This window comes from Equus caballus, chromosome 18 (assembly GCF_041296265.1).
Source record: "Equus caballus isolate H_3958 breed thoroughbred chromosome 18, TB-T2T, whole genome shotgun sequence".
Taxonomy (NCBI): Eukaryota; Metazoa; Chordata; class Mammalia; order Perissodactyla; family Equidae; genus Equus; species Equus caballus.
The window spans coordinates 2,908,529-2,925,226 of record NC_091701.1 but is presented as its reverse complement, the minus strand read 5'-3'; positions in this window follow the sequence as shown (position 1 = coordinate 2,925,226).

The following is a 16,698-nucleotide window of genomic DNA, read 5'->3' as shown; positions in this document are numbered from 1 at the left end:
GACTACTGTGAACCGGCTCTTAGAATTTCCTCCTGGAAGTGACATAGGTCACGTCTGCTCCCTGGCCAAAGTGAGCCACGTAAGCATACCCAACTCCAGGAGGCCAGGGCCACAGCCTCCTACCATGCCTGGAAGGACAACCTGACCCATAACTACCTCGGTTGTGTCCATTGACCCTCACGCGATCTGATGATGTTTATTCTATTGTAGATTAGAAAGTTGAGGGGACTTCTTAAGGGGACCCAGCCAGACAGGGGTGGGCATGGGACCAATGCCCAGGTTCTAAGGTCCCTACATGAGTCTCCGTGAGACGGGCCGTACCATCTGTTCTTTCACTCTTGAAAGTTCCTTCATTCTGGAAGGGAGGTCCCAAAGCAGCCAGAACTTCCCCGAGTGAAGCGGCAGTGGTCTTTCACAGCCCAGAGGCGACTGGCTTAATAATTGGCTTAACAATGTCATAAACCAAACCGTGGCTCAGCTCCACTCTCCTCTGGCTGTGAGAGCTGGGGGAGCTCCTGACCCCAGAGCCTCAGTCTCCTCGTCTGTAGAGTGGGCCTCATGCCCCTTCCCACTTCCAAGGGTCCTCGTGAGATAAAGTTAGACGAGGCAGCAAGTGTAGAGAGCGTCCTAGTCCTGGCACGCCTGGCCTCTCCCTGAGCATCAGTCTTTCCTGTGCCCACTCACATGGTTATTTGATGTGAATCCCTCGTTTTCTCATTTGCACTGTGGAATTATTAGTAGTGGCTATACTCCTCTCAGCACAGTTATATCCATATAATCCTAAGTGTAAAAGTGTTTTAAAAAGCTAAAAGCATTTTAGAAAATGCGGGTTTAAAAAGGTGCTCATGATACACGTACACATGTCGAACTTTGAGAAGTTGTGTCTAGTCAGTGAGTCTAACGTTTCTTTAAAGTAGGGAGCCAAGTTCGGCTGATATTTTTACCGTTAGTACCAAATGGAGCCGAGGGCAATCGCCCCACCGAGTGCCTCCCAGACCCGGCCGGCCGGAAGGCCCTCGTCGTCCTCCCTGCGGGCGCAGGGCGCTCAGTTTTCACCGGACAATCACCATCCATCAGCAACCCTACCCCACGTCCGCCGGTCCCTGCAGGAGGACGCAAAGGAAGCCACTACTGCCCAGAATGGAGGGCTGAGCGTGCGGCCCACCTGGGACGAGGAGAGGGGGAGAGAAGGAGTGTGAGCTCCAGGGACGGGCAGTGGGGAGCGTGTCCAGCGGAGGTGGGGCGGGCGGCACCCGGCCTCACTGCTCCCTCCAGAAGGAAATCTGTGGGGCGGTGGCGGTCCCCAGCCCCTGCCCTATGGCCCCTCGGTTGCCCCACAGAGTCCAGCGTCCTCGTCGGCGGCGCTCCACTTGGTGTCCTCTGCGGGCGGTGAGGGGGCCTCTCTTTACCCGGGGACGCGCCGCGCGCGCACGGTGACTGTTCTCTCTCCCGGGAGCGCTCACAGGGGCCCCTCCGCGCCGGGTTTCCCTCCTGGGCATCCTCGGCGCCCGGGAGCCCGGGAAGGTCTTCACGCAGGCTCGGTGGCCGCCTTTGGCTGAGACACTGGAGGCTTGGGGATCTTCAGGAGGTACCCAAGTTGCCCAGAGCCCTTCCCTGCTGGTGTCACGGTGTCTAGGACCCTGAAGGGTGGATAGGAGACTGACCGGCGGGGTGGGCTCTGGCAGAGATGTGTGGACCCCTCCACAGGGAAGGGGCACCCCAAACCTCGGCACTTCGGATGGAGGCCCGGCCTCACACCTCAGGATAGGGCCTCTGGGGTCCAGAGAAGCGCCTCCAGCCAGAGTAAACGGGTGGGCTGGGATCCCAAGAGAAGGGGGACACCGGCGTTAACACACTCCGACAGCGCCAAGCCCTGAACACGGCGTCCTTGCCTGCGCGATGGGCAGGACTGCACGCCCCGCGCCCCAGCAGGGGAGACCCAGGCTCCGCAGGGTGGGCTGCCCCGGGCTGCAGCATGCGGCCGCTGGGTCCGCGTCCCCCTGCAAGACCGCGGGCTCCCTGCGTCCAGGAGCGGCTGCGTGAGGTTTGGTCTGTGCTTACCGCTGAGGGGATGTGTCTTTCCGACCATAACCTGGACCTTCTGGAGAAAGATTCCAGGTCTCCTGTCCCGCCTTGTCCCTGCCGGTCCTCTCCTCAGGATCCTGGGTCCCTCCTGCCCGACTGTGGGATCGGGTGCAGGTTAGTGACAGAACAGGACAAGAACTTGGCGTTCTGCCTCAGCTGGCTCCTTCCTTCCTCCTCTCCTTCTGTCTCTTCCTTCCACGAAGCTTTCAGGAGCATGTAATCTACTCTGGGTGCTGGGGATTTCATGCTGAATGCACAGCCATGGTTCCTGTCCTCCTGAGCTCCGGGTCTGGTGGGGGTGGTGGTGGGTGGACAAGCACTAAACAGTTCCTGGGAGAAGCAGGTAACTCTATAACTGGAGGTGCTGCCGTGGGGCTGGGTGGGAGGGGGTGAGATGTGTGGTTCTGGCATCCGCTTGGCAGGGGGTGGGGACAGGGGGCTCCTGAGGAGGAGGATGAGCAGCTGGCCAGTGGGTGTGGTGTGGGGTAAGGAAGCACGACCAGCCCAGGAACAGCCCTGAGGCTCTGGGTTAGGGGGGCAGGGCGGGGCCACACCTGAGCAATGGAAGGAGGCCCTTGTGGCGGAGAGGGGCAAGAGGCGAGGCCAGGCCAGGGCTGGAGGGCAGCAGGAGCCGGGAAAGGCTATCAGGAGAAGACAGGCCCTGTGGAATGGGCCAGCCAAGGTGGGAGCTGCGTGGGGAGCCACATCTCCTGCCCCCATCCCCCCTGTCCTGAGACCTGGAGGCCTGGAGCCATCAGCCCGCACATCGCGCCCGTGAGGATGGGCTCCTTCTTGAGAAGCCCCCTAGAGCGTCAGGCAGACCAGGGCCCTGCCCAGCTTGGCACCCTCCTATTTGTCATTCAACTGAGAAAGATAATGATGCTGACTACTTAAAAATCCCCTCTGAGCAGAGCAGGCTGCGTGCAGGCTGTCGGGCTGTGTGCGGTCAGCATGCACGGAGCCCTACTCAGGGTCCGGTCTAGAGTAAGTCCACAGCACGTTCTCCCCTGGGGCAGTGCCAGGCCAGCAGCTGTGTGAATACCAGGTGCTCGTCACTGGACCCTGTCGGTCCAGCTGCCAGTGCACCATCCACTTGATAAAGACGGCAGGTGGAGTCAGGCTCAGAGAGGCTGGGCAGAGGCAGGCTCTTTCATGGAGGGAATCAGGGACCTCTCTCTGAGGAGGTGATGTTTCAGGAGAGTCCAGAATGATGAGGAGGAGCAGAGAGCAGAGTTTCAAAGATCACCAGGCAGAGGAAGCAGCCAGTGCAAAGGTCCTGAGGCTCAAACAAACTTGGCCTGTTGATGTGGAGCACAGTGAGGGAAAGGATGCGGCAGGGAGGGGGTTAGGGCTCAGCTCCTGTGGGGCCTTCCTCCAGGCCATGGTAAGTAGTTTGGTTTTGTTTGAAGTGGAGAGAAGCCACGGAAGGGCTTAAGCAGAGGAGCGACTCTCTTTCTCTCCTGTTTTATTCCTTTTTTTTCCCTTTCAAAAGGTCCCTCTGGCTGCTGTGTGGAAACTACGTCGGGGTAGGGAGGGCAACAAAGTAGGAGCTGTGGCCGGTAGGTCGTGGTCCAGCTGGAAGATGGCCATGCAGCCTGGGGGTGCAGGTGAGGATGTGGTTAGCCTGGGGCTCTGTGGGATGAGGGAAGGAGACCAGACAAGTGTCTGCTGGCTGCTTCCTGCCATCACCATTTAGGTCTGGCATACCCTGATGAGCAGAGCCTCTGGGGGGCTCACACCAGCCGATGGGCAGCCACCTGTGGCCATGGCCAGTGGGCAGTTGGTCCTGTGACTGGAGCTCAGGGGGGAGGTCTGGGCCAGTGTGTTGGTCAGAGTCCTGTGAGCAAAGCTTGGCACCTTCAAACCTCGGGGGCAGCCATAGGAGACCACACAGCATCTGGCATGGGGGGCACCCAGTGGTGGCGCCAAGCTGCAGGGACGCGGCAGGGAAGGGGCTGGCGGAATCAACGGCCCACCTCTGTTTGCCAGATCCGCCGGTGCCTCCCGCTGGCTAGAGGTGACAGGAGGCCCGCTGAGACCGTCCAGTGGGCAGAGGGGGGTGATCAGGAGGGCAGCCGGCAGAGGCTGGCACGCTGGCTGCCACGTCTGGGGAGGGTCTCTGCTTGGTCCTTTGCTCCCTGCAGATCTGCTCTCTTGGCCTGGGGCCCAGAGGTGGGCTCTTTGCCTCTGCATTTGAGCATTTGGGGCCAGGAGGAGAGAGAGTCAGAGCAGGCAGGGTCTTGTGGTCGCTGTGGCCGGGTGGGGCCTTCTCGGAGCATGTGGGCTCAGCGCAGATGCCTGGATGGTCGTCCTCGCTGGGCTGGTCAAGTCCAGAGGGGGTCACCTGGGCTGTTGTCCCCTGAGCCTGGGGCCTCTCACCTGCCTCACGCCAGGCCCTACCCTCGGCCCTGGGCTACAAGCTCTGACCTCAGCTGGCCTGTGGGGAAAGCCATGTACTTTTAGGACCGGAAAACCCCATCAGTGGGGTCCAGAGTCCAAGCCAGAAACAGAGGCCGCTCAGAGCACTCTTGGCAGGAAGGCCAGGGACCGGGGCTGCGTTTGTTGAGTGTCGGTGTCCATAAGGTGTGTGGGGCCCCTCACACATGTTGCTTCACTGAGTCCTCACCGCTCACCTGTGTTATATAGACAAAGCCACTGAAGTTCAGCACTCAGGGAATTTTCTGGAGATCCAGCTGGCAAGTAGGGAAGCAGGGGCTGGAATCCACAGGTGGGTCACATCACGCTGGCCTCTGTCCCCGGCCTTGCAAGCCCATGGGAATGGCCCCTAGCTGCATACCCTGCTGCAGGGCCAGGCTTCTCTGACACACACAGGGCCTGTTCCACATGCGCACATGTACCCAGGTGTGCACACGTGCACATGCACGCCTGCCCATAGCCGCGTGCACTTGCCTGTTCACACCCACGCCCACGGGCTCGCGGCGCCTGACCCCTCACGAGGCTGTTTCCTGAGCCCATGCGTGCCCCCCACCCCGTCCCACGCCGGCCTCGGGCTCCTCTCGCCGCCCGGCTGCCGGCTGCGGCAGGGAATGGGGTTTGGCGCGCAGAGGTGCAGAGAGCTTTTTCCTAATTCGAACCATGTCCGAGCCATTGTATGTAGATGCGGCCCGCGGCCACAGCGTTCTTCACACCGGGAGCCTTGCCAAGAAACAGGGCCGCCTCTGCCAGCAGCCGAGGGGAGGAGAAGCCCCGGGGATGCTGGCAGCGTGGCAGCCGCCTTTTGCGGGCCTCGGGCGGGGCTCCTGCCAGAGCAGCGTCGGGGAGCCCGGGAGCTGGCGCATCTGGCCCGGGGCTGGCAGGCTGGCGGCGATGGCCTCCTGCACAGGGCGCCGGAGCCCGCTCCTCCCGCTCTCAGGTCTCCGGGTCCTGGCCCAGCTGGGGAGCCGTGCTCGTTTAGGCCTTTGACGCCTCCTTCCTTCTTTTCTTTCTTTCTTGGAACAGTTGTTTTGATTTTGTGAGAAGGCAGAGTCTCCTCATGGCTCACATGGCGAGAGCTGTCAAAGGCTGGGGTGGAGGCTCACTCGTGCCCGGCCCCACCACCCTTTCTCCCTACACAGCCAGTATCACGTTTCTTGTATGTCCTTTCAGATGTATATCCAGAGATATTTCCTGTGTATTCAAGCAAATATGTGTGTAAATCTCCCTTTCCCTCAATTTTTGCAGAAACGGCAGTGAACGCTACACGCTGTTCCTCACGTTGCTTTTTTCACTCAACAGTCTTACGGAGGAGTCCACTTGGTGTCGGGGCATATCCGTTTTTGGAGTTGCATTGTAGTTCACGGTATGGAGGAGTCATAATTTACTTAACCAGTGATGGGTCCAGTCTTGCAAACTTCTGTGGGTGGACCCCCCACGGGCCAGTGCTGTGGCCAGGTCCAGAACGAGGCAGGGGCCAAAGGCCATTGGTTATGATGTTGCAGGAAGAAGAGCAGGACTGGCTGCATCGCTTCGGCTGGTGACGCCGTGTGGAAAAGACCCCACGTTTGTGTGGACGGGGTCCGACAGGATGCAGACGAATGGGAAACGATGCTGGCTTAGGTTGGGGGATTGTCCTACCCACGCTCAAGAGCAACTGCTGTCAAGATAGCAAAGGAATGTTTTTATACCATGTTTATAATTTTAACAAGCTACATGTTAAAATGTAAAGCACATGTGTAATGCCCACCCTCTTGACCCCTGTCCCTGTGGGATGGGGACTGTGCCTGCCCTGCGCCTCCATGCCCCGTCTGTGTGGCCTGCTTCATGGCCACCCGGACAGTGCGCACTGTGACAGGTCTCATGTTCAGATTACCTCCACCACCCATCCCTCTCCCAACAAAGTCACAAGGGCTTGTGGGACCACTTCACTACCCCCGTGCCCCTCACAGAGAGCCAGCCGTCCTGTAGCTCAGTTCCAGGGCTCTCTGTTTTCCACAGCAAGGGAAAGGGAGGAAACTGAGATTTAATGAGCATCTACTGGGCACCAGAATGCAGGGAAAATAAGGGGCTGAATTAGAGGGTAAAGTCAGTGGTAAATTGGTATTCAGAAATCATGTCATCAAGTCTGACATATTCTTGAAAGTGGGCAGCAAATTTGAAACTGAATTTCATGGTGGCCAAAGCAGATCAGCTTAGAAAACGCAGAGTCGTGAATATATGCATTCTTCCTTTATGACAAAGCTGGCAAAGCAGTAGGAAAGGAAGGGCTTTTTAGTAAACAGAGCTGAATTATTGAGTGTTTAAATGGGAGAAAACAAACGTTGACCCCCGTCTGACACCAGACACGAAAGAATCAAGTGGATTGGGTTCAGACAAAGCAACACATCTTTAAAAGATAATACGGGTGTATCAGTCAGGGTTCAATGAGAGAAGCAGGACCAGTAGGTGGTCATGTGCGTGCATGTGTGTGTGCGTGTGTGTGTCTTTATCACATGACTTACACAGTTGTGGGGACTGGAGAAGCAAGTCTGAGGTCTTGAAGTCTGCCGGGCAGTTGGTCAGGAAGGAAGACCCAGTGGCTGTGGAGTGTGGCGCAGGGAATGGCTGAGCCCTTTCCTTTGTAAGGGCCTTCCCACAGATCGAGTCCGGCCCCTCAGGATACGCTCCCTTTGCATTAGCTGACTTGGGGCTTCAGTCACGTCTGCGAATCCCTTCCCAGTGCTACCGGGCCAGCGTTTGGACAACTGGGGAAGGTGTGAGCGCTCCGTGCTTGCTGCCTCTCTTCTGTCCTCCAGCTCCCAGGAGAGACTATCCCTTGTCACCCCTGTGGACCCCCCCAACTGAAAGCCTAACTAGAAAGGGTGTTCTGAGGACTGCAGGTCAGCCCAGCCAAGCCATCACACACAAGAAAATAGCTTTATGATTTTAGGGTGGCCGGAGGTTTTTAAAGCAGGATAGGAAAAGCACAAACCATAAAGAGACTGATAAATTGTGCTACGTTAAAATTAAGAATGTCTGTTCATCAAAGATACCATTAAGAATATCCAAAGGCAAGCTAAAGCTGGGAGAAGGTATTTGCAGCACATATAACTGAGCGGGGGCTCATATACAGAATAAATAAAGAACTTTTACAAATCAACAAGAAAACACAAACACCCAAAAGGAAATTGGGCAAGAAACTTGAATAGGTATTTCATAAAAGAATTAATCCATAAATGGCCAGTAAACACATGGAAAGGTATTCAACCTCATTAGTTAGAGAAACGCAAATCAAAACCACAATGAGATACCACTGGTAGTTTTAGAATACGTCCATAAACTCTTAGTACTGCTCTCTTCAGCAGGTGGAACTTAATTTCCCTCCCCTTGAGTGTGGGCTGGCCTTATGTGACTCGCTTTGAATGGCGAGGTTATGGCAAAGGTGATGGTGCGTCACGTCTAACACTAGGTCATAAAAGACGACGTGACCTCTCTCGTTCTTTCTCTGGGATCACTTCCTGGGGGAAGCCTGATGCCATGTCACGAGGGTGTTCAAGCAGCCCCATGGAGAAGCGCATGTGGTGAGGAACTGAGGCCTCCCGCTGTCGCATGAGCGCCCCATCTTAGAAGCAAATCCTCCAGCCCCGGGCAAGCCTTCGGATGACCGCAGCCCTCGCCAACATCTCGACTGTAACCTCGTGAGAGACTCTCACCAGAGCCGCCAGATCAGCCACTCCTGACTTCCCGACTCACGGAAACTGAGATAATGAATGTTTGCTGTTCTAGGGTAATTTGTTAGATAGCAATAGGTAACTAATATAACACCTTTACTCACCAGAATGGTTAATATTAAAAAGACTGATATACCAAGTGTTGAGGAGAATGTGGAGCAACTGGAGCTCACACACACTGCTGGGGGGAGTGTAAATTGGGACAACCATTTTGGAAAACAATTTGGCATTATTTCTATTTCTAATATTTTCTACATAATTGAAGGCCTCCACTGCCAGTGACCTATCCCCAATGACCCAGCAATTCCACTTATAGGAATATACCCAACAGAAATGTGTGTAAATGTGCACATCAGGACACATGCACAGAACATTCCTAACAGCGTTATTTGTAACAGCCCCAAGCAGGAAATGGCCCCTAAAGTCAATTCACAGTTCTTTCACACAGTGGGATACTCTGAGCTATGGAAATTAATGAATTATGGCTACGTGCAATAACATGAATAGGTCTCATAAGGGTAACCTTGAATGAAACAAACCTGACACAAAAGAGTACAATTGTCTAATTCCATTTAAATGAAGTCACCTTCGGTGACGTGGAGGGGCCCTGCGGCTTCTGGGGAGTTGGCAATGTTTTATTTTTTCATCTGGGTGGTAGTTACATGGGTGTTTACTAGATTATCACACATTTTTTGCTTTGTGCCTTTTCCTGTGTAAATGTATACTTTAAAAAAGATTTTTAAAAACCCAAGAAATCAACAGTGTAATAGTGACAAAACGCTGGATTCGTGGGTCTGTCTTAACAGCCCTCAGCACGGCTCAGCAGACAATCCTTATGGGCCAAACCACGCAGTTTGGGTGTGACCTCTAGGAGTCCATGGAATGTGTGTTCTCTGGGCAGTCCTCCAGGAATAATATTCTTTTGATGTAAGCTAGAGAACAGAGAGTTTGAGGTCTGCTCTCTGGTGAGAGCCTGAAGTACAGCTCCTCCGCTTGGCCGACTAGAGGCCAAGGCACCCCCTTTAGATGTTGAGCGGTGTGATGATAGGCTGACATCATCTTAAGAAAGCCAGGGAGTCTCAGTCTGCTCCGCATCTGAACCTACATCTCCCTCCCACCCTTGACAGAGCCACCCAGGATGTCTCTGCTGGTGGGCCAGATGTTCCCAGGGTTGTGCGCTCCCACACTGTGGATGAGGGATCTGAAAGCTTGCCACCATGAAACATGGCTGGGAGGGACTTAGGCTGGACATTTCTAAAACTGGAGTCACCAATTGCCCCAAGGCCAAAGAAACATCTCAATACACGCCCCGTCATGTATTTAAACAGTGTAATGGGCCTTCTTCAGGATAAAGTTGTGGAGTGAGCTGAGGTGACAGTGTGGCTTGTATCTGTATGGCTTCAGTAGCGTCCCATGCTCCTCTGTTCATAAAAGGAGCACAAGCTGCTCTGGCCCAGGGGAGGCCATTGTTAGTAGCACATGGGCAGCTGGCCACGGGGGCTGACCAGTGACCTGGAGGGAGGATAGTGGTTCATGAGCCAATCTGATGGGATCCCCCGCAGTCCCTGCTCCTCCAGAGCCATAGAGGGGTCAACCCCGCGGCGGCAAGACCCAGGAAACTTGAGCAAGAGCTTGGGAATTTGTTCCATCTCAGGAGTTGGGGGGTATCTCTGGTCCTGCACACAGCTCTCTCAGCCTGTCCCTGGTCTCAGTGGCCTCGGCAGTTACAGCCAGGCCTCATCCCCATCCACGCTCCGAGAGAAAGCAGACTGCCTTCCTGGCAGGGGAGTGAGGCAGAAAGCAGGGAAGGGCGGTCCTACCGAGTACCACAGAGGCAGCTTTTGTTTGTAAGAAATGCAGTCTGCCTCAAATTGACTTAAACAATAAGGATCATTTAAAAAAATTGAGGTATAATTCGTGTACCATAAAATTCACCATTTTAAAGTGTACAATTCAGTTGTTTTTAGTATATTCACAGAATTATGCAATCATCACCACTAACTAAGTGCAGAATATTTCATCACCCCCCAAAGAAACTGTGTACCCATTAGCAGTCACTTCCCATTGCTTTCGTCCCTCAGCCCCTGGCAACTATAAACCTACTCTCTGTTTCTTTGGATTTGCCTATTCTGGATGTTTCATGTAAAATAGAAGACTTCTGGCTTCATTCATTTAGCATTAAATTTTCAAGTTCATATGTGTCATAGTATCAGTACTTTATTCCTTTTGATTGCTGAACAATATTCCATTGAGTGGATATACCACATTTTGTTCATTCATTCATCAGTTGATGGACATTTGGGCTGTTTCCACCCTTTGGCTGTTATGAATAATGCTGCTATGAACAGTTTTGTACAAGTGTTTGTGTAGATGTGTTTTCATTTTTCTTGGATATATACCTACAAGTGGAATTGCTCAGTCAAATGGTAACTCTGTGTTTAGCTTTTTGAAGAACTGTCAGACTGTTTCCCAGTGGCTGCACCATTTTGCATTTCCACCTGCAGTATATGAAGGTTCCAATTTCTCCACATCCTCACCAACACTTGTTATTGTCTGTTTGTTTGATAAGAGCCAACCTAGAGGATGTGAAGTGATATTTCCTTGTGATTTTGATTAGCATTCCCCTAATGGCTAGTGACGTTGGGCATCTTCTCATGCACTTATTGACCACTTGCATATCTTCTCTGGAGAATAGTCTATTCAAATCCTTTGTCTCTTTTTTTTTTTTCAAGATTTTATTTTTTTTCCTTTTTTCTCCCCAAAGCCCCCCGGTACATAGTTGTATATTCTTAGTTGTGGGTCCTTCTAGTTGTGGCATGTGGGACGCTGCCTCAGCGTGGTTTGATGAACAGCGCCATGTCCGTGCCCAGGATTCGAACCAACGAAACACTGGGCCTCCTGCAGCGGAGCACGCGAACTTAACCACTCGGCCACGGGGCCAGCCCCAATCCTTTGTCTCTTTTTAAATTAGGTTGTCTTTTTATATTCTGGGTATAGACCCTTATCAGTTATATGAGTCATAAATATTTTCTCCCATTCTATGCTTTGTCTTTTCACTCTCATGATAGTGCCCTTTGATGTACGAAAGATTTAGCTTTGATGAAGTCCAATTTACCTATTTTTTTCCTTTGGTTGCTTATACTTTAGGTGTCATATCTAAGAAATTGTTGCCTAATCCAAGGTCATGAAGATTTACACCTATTTTCTTCTAAGACTGTTATGGTTTTAGCTCTTGCCTCTAGGATTTTGATCCATTTTAAGTTAATTTTTGTATATGGTGTGAGGTAGGTATCCAAGTTCATTCTTTTGCATGTGAATATCCAATTGACCAAGTATCATTTTCTGCATTGTCTTGGCAGCCTTGTTGAAACTCCTTTGATCATAGACGTATGAGTTTATTTCTGAAATCTCAATTCTATTATATCGATCTTTATATACACCCTTATGCCAGTACTATAGTCTTGATGCCTGTAGCTTTGAGTAAGTTTTGAAATTGGGAAGTGTGAGTCATCCAAATTTGTTCTCTTTCAAGATTATTTTGGCTATTCCGAGTCCCTTACATTTCTGTATTAATTTTAGGATCAACTTATCCATTTCTGTGAAAAAAGCAGCTGGAATTTAGAAATTGCATTGAATCTGTACAGCAATTTGGAGAGTGTTGACATTTTAACTATATTGTCTTCCAATCCCTGAATGCCTGGTGTCTTTCCATTACTTAGGTCTTCTTTAATTTTTTCACCAATGTTTTGTGGTTTTCAATGTACGAGTCTTAACACTTTTGTTAAATTTATTCCTAAGTAGTTTGTTTTATTTTTGCTGCCGTTGTCGATAGAATTGCTTTCTTACTTTCATCTTTGGATTATTCATTGCTAGTGTATAAAAATACAACTAACTTTTGTATATTAATCTTGTGTCCTGCAATTTTGCTGAACTTAGTTATTACCTCTAATAGATGTTTTGTGTGTGCATGTGTGGATTCCTTAGGGTATTGTATGTACAGGATCATGTCTTCTGCAAGTAGATAGTTTTACTTCTTCCCTTCCAATCTGGTTACCTTTTATTTCATTTTCTTGCCTAGTTGCCCTGGCTGGAACCTTCAGCACACTGTTGATTCTTTTCAAAGTAGCTTTACTGGAAGTCCAGCCCAAGAACTTCTACCTGTGTACCATTGGCCAGAATTAGTCACATGGTCACCTCTGTTGCAAGGGAGGATGGGAAATGTAGTTTTTCTCATGGGCACATTGTTGAGCAAAATCAAAGTGTTACTAAGAAGAATAGAAGAAAGAATGGATATTTTCGTAGGCAGCCAGTGGTCCCTGACACATTGTCACCTGTAAGTAAAATTCACGACCTCTCGCTTCATTTGTCTGTGATTCTCCTTCTGTGCTCAATTCTGTGGCCAGGCACCTCAGGCTGACTTCTGTGATGGTAGCAAAGCGATTGTTGCAGTTCCAAGCCTCACTCCTACACAGTTACAGGCTTGGGAGCTAGAGAAGGCACCTGTGTCTGAGAATTCCTGCCGGCGTATCCTGAGAGTCCGTCTAGGTGGATGGTCACATTCTCACACCTGAACGAGTCTCTGAGGCCCAGTGGATGGAACATGCTGTTTGGATCAGCCTATGTCACACATTCCACCTCTTGGAGCTGGGGGCAAACTGAGATGTTGGTCCCTGTGTGTCCACTCCACTCCTGTGAGTCTGGCATCAGGAAGGAGAACCTGGGGGCTGACTGTGCATATGAGCGTAGCTGGCAGTCATGCCTCCTTCCCTTTCCTGGCCGTCAAGGCTGGTGGGCTTAGGTCCATTGCTCTGTGGGCCCTCACCTCCACCTCCACCTTCCCAGAGAGGGGTCTGGCCGTCCCTCTCACTGCCCAGCCCTGGGACAATGCGGAGGGTTCCCAAAGTTCAGTGTGCCTGAGACAAGCATTGACGGCAGTGTGTTATTTTACCTGATCAGTGAAATGCATATGTAATTGCGGAATTGGAAACCCATTCTATTTTTCCATCTTTCAGCTTTTTTAGAGGTGCATTAGTGTGGTTTGTGATTGTGTGTCTGTGACTCAGAAGTTCTCACACTCACCCTCCAGATTTTGGTGGCTGAGAGCTGTGGAGTCCGGCAGCCCTCGGGCAACTTCTGGCCCCACTATTTACCAGCTGGGGGACCTTGGGCACATTACTTAGCCTTTCTAAGCGTTTGTCTTCTCAATTATAATATATATGTTGGGGGGTGAGTCCTGCTTATCGGGGGTGAGTCTTGCTTATCTTGCAGGGCTTGGGAAAATTAAATGGGATGGTTTACGTGAAAGGCACTTGGCACATTTTAAAGTCAGTAGATAGGTGATGAGGACGAAGATGAGAGTGATGCTATGTCAAACGTTTACTGTTTGCTCATTCACGCTCAACCCTGAAAGCTGCTGATTCGTGCTGTTCAATGATCTGTTTCCTCATTTCCCCGTTGCTGACTATGCTCCTGCAAATGAAAATGTAACTCTTAATTACTGATCACCGAAACCAAACCGCCTTCACACTGCTTGCTCAAAAAGGGCATTTAATGACCCTCCCCTGGGCCACCTAGGACTCTGGGTCAGGCGGCTTCAGTGAGGGGCCTGGGTTCGTTCTAGCCCTTGTGCTGGTCTCATCTCGCACTTTTTCCTTGGAGCTGGGGAAGAGGGATCTCAGCAGCTCCAGGCTTACCGCCCCCCTCCCCAGTACCCACAAGGAGAGACTGTGCAGGAAGTCCCAGGGCAGGGGAGGGGGCATGGAGCAGGGAGGGTCACGCCCAACCCAGTGGTACTAGAAATGGGGCACGGGAGAACTTCCTGGGCAGATAATGTGAGGCTAACAAGGACCAGGTCATCCGGCCCTTCTGGGACAGGAAACCATGCAGCTTGGTTTCTAGCTGAGTGATCAAAAGGAATTTGCACTCTGTAGCCGCTGTCTGCTACACAGGGTGCCCCTCAGGGCCTGGCCGTTGTGGGTTCATCCTCAGTGCCTTTCTAGCCTGACCTGCTCCGGATGCCCAGAGATCCTCCCTCACAGGCCCGAGGCAGTTTCACATCCTAGTCGTTGCTGTTTCCTGCCCTGGGGCACTTGTTCGTCCCCGGGGACCGGGGGCATTCCTGCTGCGCTGCCATATCCTGGCACGTGTTCCTTCCTGAAGAGCCCCCTTCCACCCGCACCCGACTGATGGACTGGCTGATGCCTCCTTTGGGCTCTGCTGCTGTCAGCACCCTGTGGCCCCTCCCTGCCCTCTGAGTTTCCCTGTCTGTCTCCCCACCAGCTTAAGGGCGGGGCAGTCTTCTTCTCGGGTCTCCCAGATCCTAGACCAGAGCTGGGCAGGAAAAAGCCTGGTGAGCAGTGGTGAGCTGAGGATGGTCATGGGGCCCCCTGGGCCTTGGGCCTGGCAGCTCCACTCCTGCGGCAGGCTAGTGTTAGTGTACAGGTTCTTTTCAGCACGTAAACTCACGTCTAACCTGCTTGGCTCAGTCTGGCGACCTTCTGGAGAAGTCTTTCCCCTGTTTATCATTCTTCAAACCACCAGGCTTCCTGCTGCTCCATTTGCGTCTCTGCTTAGCACGCCCATTGGCAGTGGAGCCCTGGGGTCCTCCGTGAGGAATGTGGCTCAGAGTAGTCCAGGACGGCTGTGCCTGTCAGAAACCCGGTCTGCCTGATGACAGAGCCCCCGCTGAGGGCCCGCCCCCTGCCTCTCCAGACCACACAATCACCACCCCTTCTCAGCCCGCCTGCACATTTTCTGTCTGACCCTCCAACTGACCCTTCACTTGTGTGAGGCTTCCACCAGGGACTCCCCGTCGGCTTGGAGCTTCTGGAAGGTGGGGTCCTCTGCCTCGGGTCCCGATTCTGCCTAATGCAGTGCTTTGCACAGCTTTCCGTCAGGGGTGATGGGCAGCAGTGGTTCTCAAACTTTTTGATCTCAGGACCCCTTTACACTCTTAAAAATTATTGAAGACCCCAAAGAGCCCTGTCTATGTGTGTCCGCTCCAGTGGTGTGCTGTGCTGGAGCTGTCTCTCACCAGCTGGTGAGAGCTGACTGTGCACACATTTCCAACTCTGTGCTCAGTGACGTTACCTTGGTAGCTGAAAATCTGCCATGGCGAGAACGTTTATACCCTGGAAATGGGTAAATGCTGCATGGCAGGGCTTTCTTGTTTGTAGACCTGGTTAACATTTACCAGCACACCATGGTTCTATCGATCTGCGTTCTCCATCGTACAATTTAAAATGGAGAAGCTTGTGAAACATAGGAACACACAGTGTACATTTCATCAGCCATCAGAGTGAGGGTGTGTTACATGCCCGCCATTAGTCTTTGAAAAACTCCTGGATATATTAGTAAGATAATGAGAATGAAAAAGGCAAATAGTATCTCAATATTATAAAAAATAATTTTGACCTTTCAAACCCCCTGAAAAGGGGTCCCCAGGCCATACTTTGAGCATCACTAGTGTAGAGTGAGATGTGGGTACTGGCTGAGTGACCTTGGGCAAGTCACTTGACTTCTCTTTGTCTGTGAAATAGGGACAATGGGAGTTCATTGAGGTCTTTGGGAGGAAGACATCAGAAAGCAGGCAGCTGGAGCTCAGCCCTCAGAGGTGCCCAGCCTCCTACCCCGGTGGCTGGCGGCTGGCTGCGCAAAGCCTGGCTGGGTGTGCAGGAGGTAATACAAGTGTGATGCATTATCGTTAGTACTGTGCCCATCATAATTTTTACGATACCGTGGATGTCTGTCCCTGTTCTGGGCTGAACGTTGGTGTCCCCCAAAATTTATATGTTGAAATCTTAACCCTCAACTTGCTGGTATTAGGAGGTGGAGCCTTTGGGTGGCGATTAGGGCATGAGGGTGGAGCCCTCAGGAATAAGATTATGAATAAGATTATGGAAGAGACAAGAGGAGATGCTCTTTCTCTCTCCCCCTCCTGCTCTGCCATGTGAGGACACAGTGAGAAGAGAGCCATCAATGAACCAACCAGGCAGACGACCCCCCACCAGACACAGGGTCTGCTGGCACCTTGATCTTGGACGTCTCAGCCTCCAGAACTGTCTGTGGTTTAACCCCCAGCTGGGGCTGACTGAGACGGGCCCTGGGAGCACACTGTGACAGGAGCCCTTTAACCAGGTGGTGTGGATAGCAGTGGCTGCTTGAACCCTCGGGGCAGGTAGAAGAGGAGAGAGAATTGTTGGAGCCTCCCCATGGTTAGTGCCCCGGGAGGGGAAGAGGGTCCTTCCCGGAACTTGGAGGGTCTTACAGGTAGGGCATAGGGGCCTTCCAGAGCTTGGCTGAGCAGGCTGAGGCATTGGCCCAAGCTTCCCTAAGCAGGAAGAAGATTAACGAGGGGCTGGCCCCTGGATACTGCCTGTCTGGCATGGCGGAGGGGGGGGGGCGCCTGACTTTGTGTGAGTCAGCGTGCCACAGAGTGTGGCTGGCCTTGAACCCCACTGTGGACTCC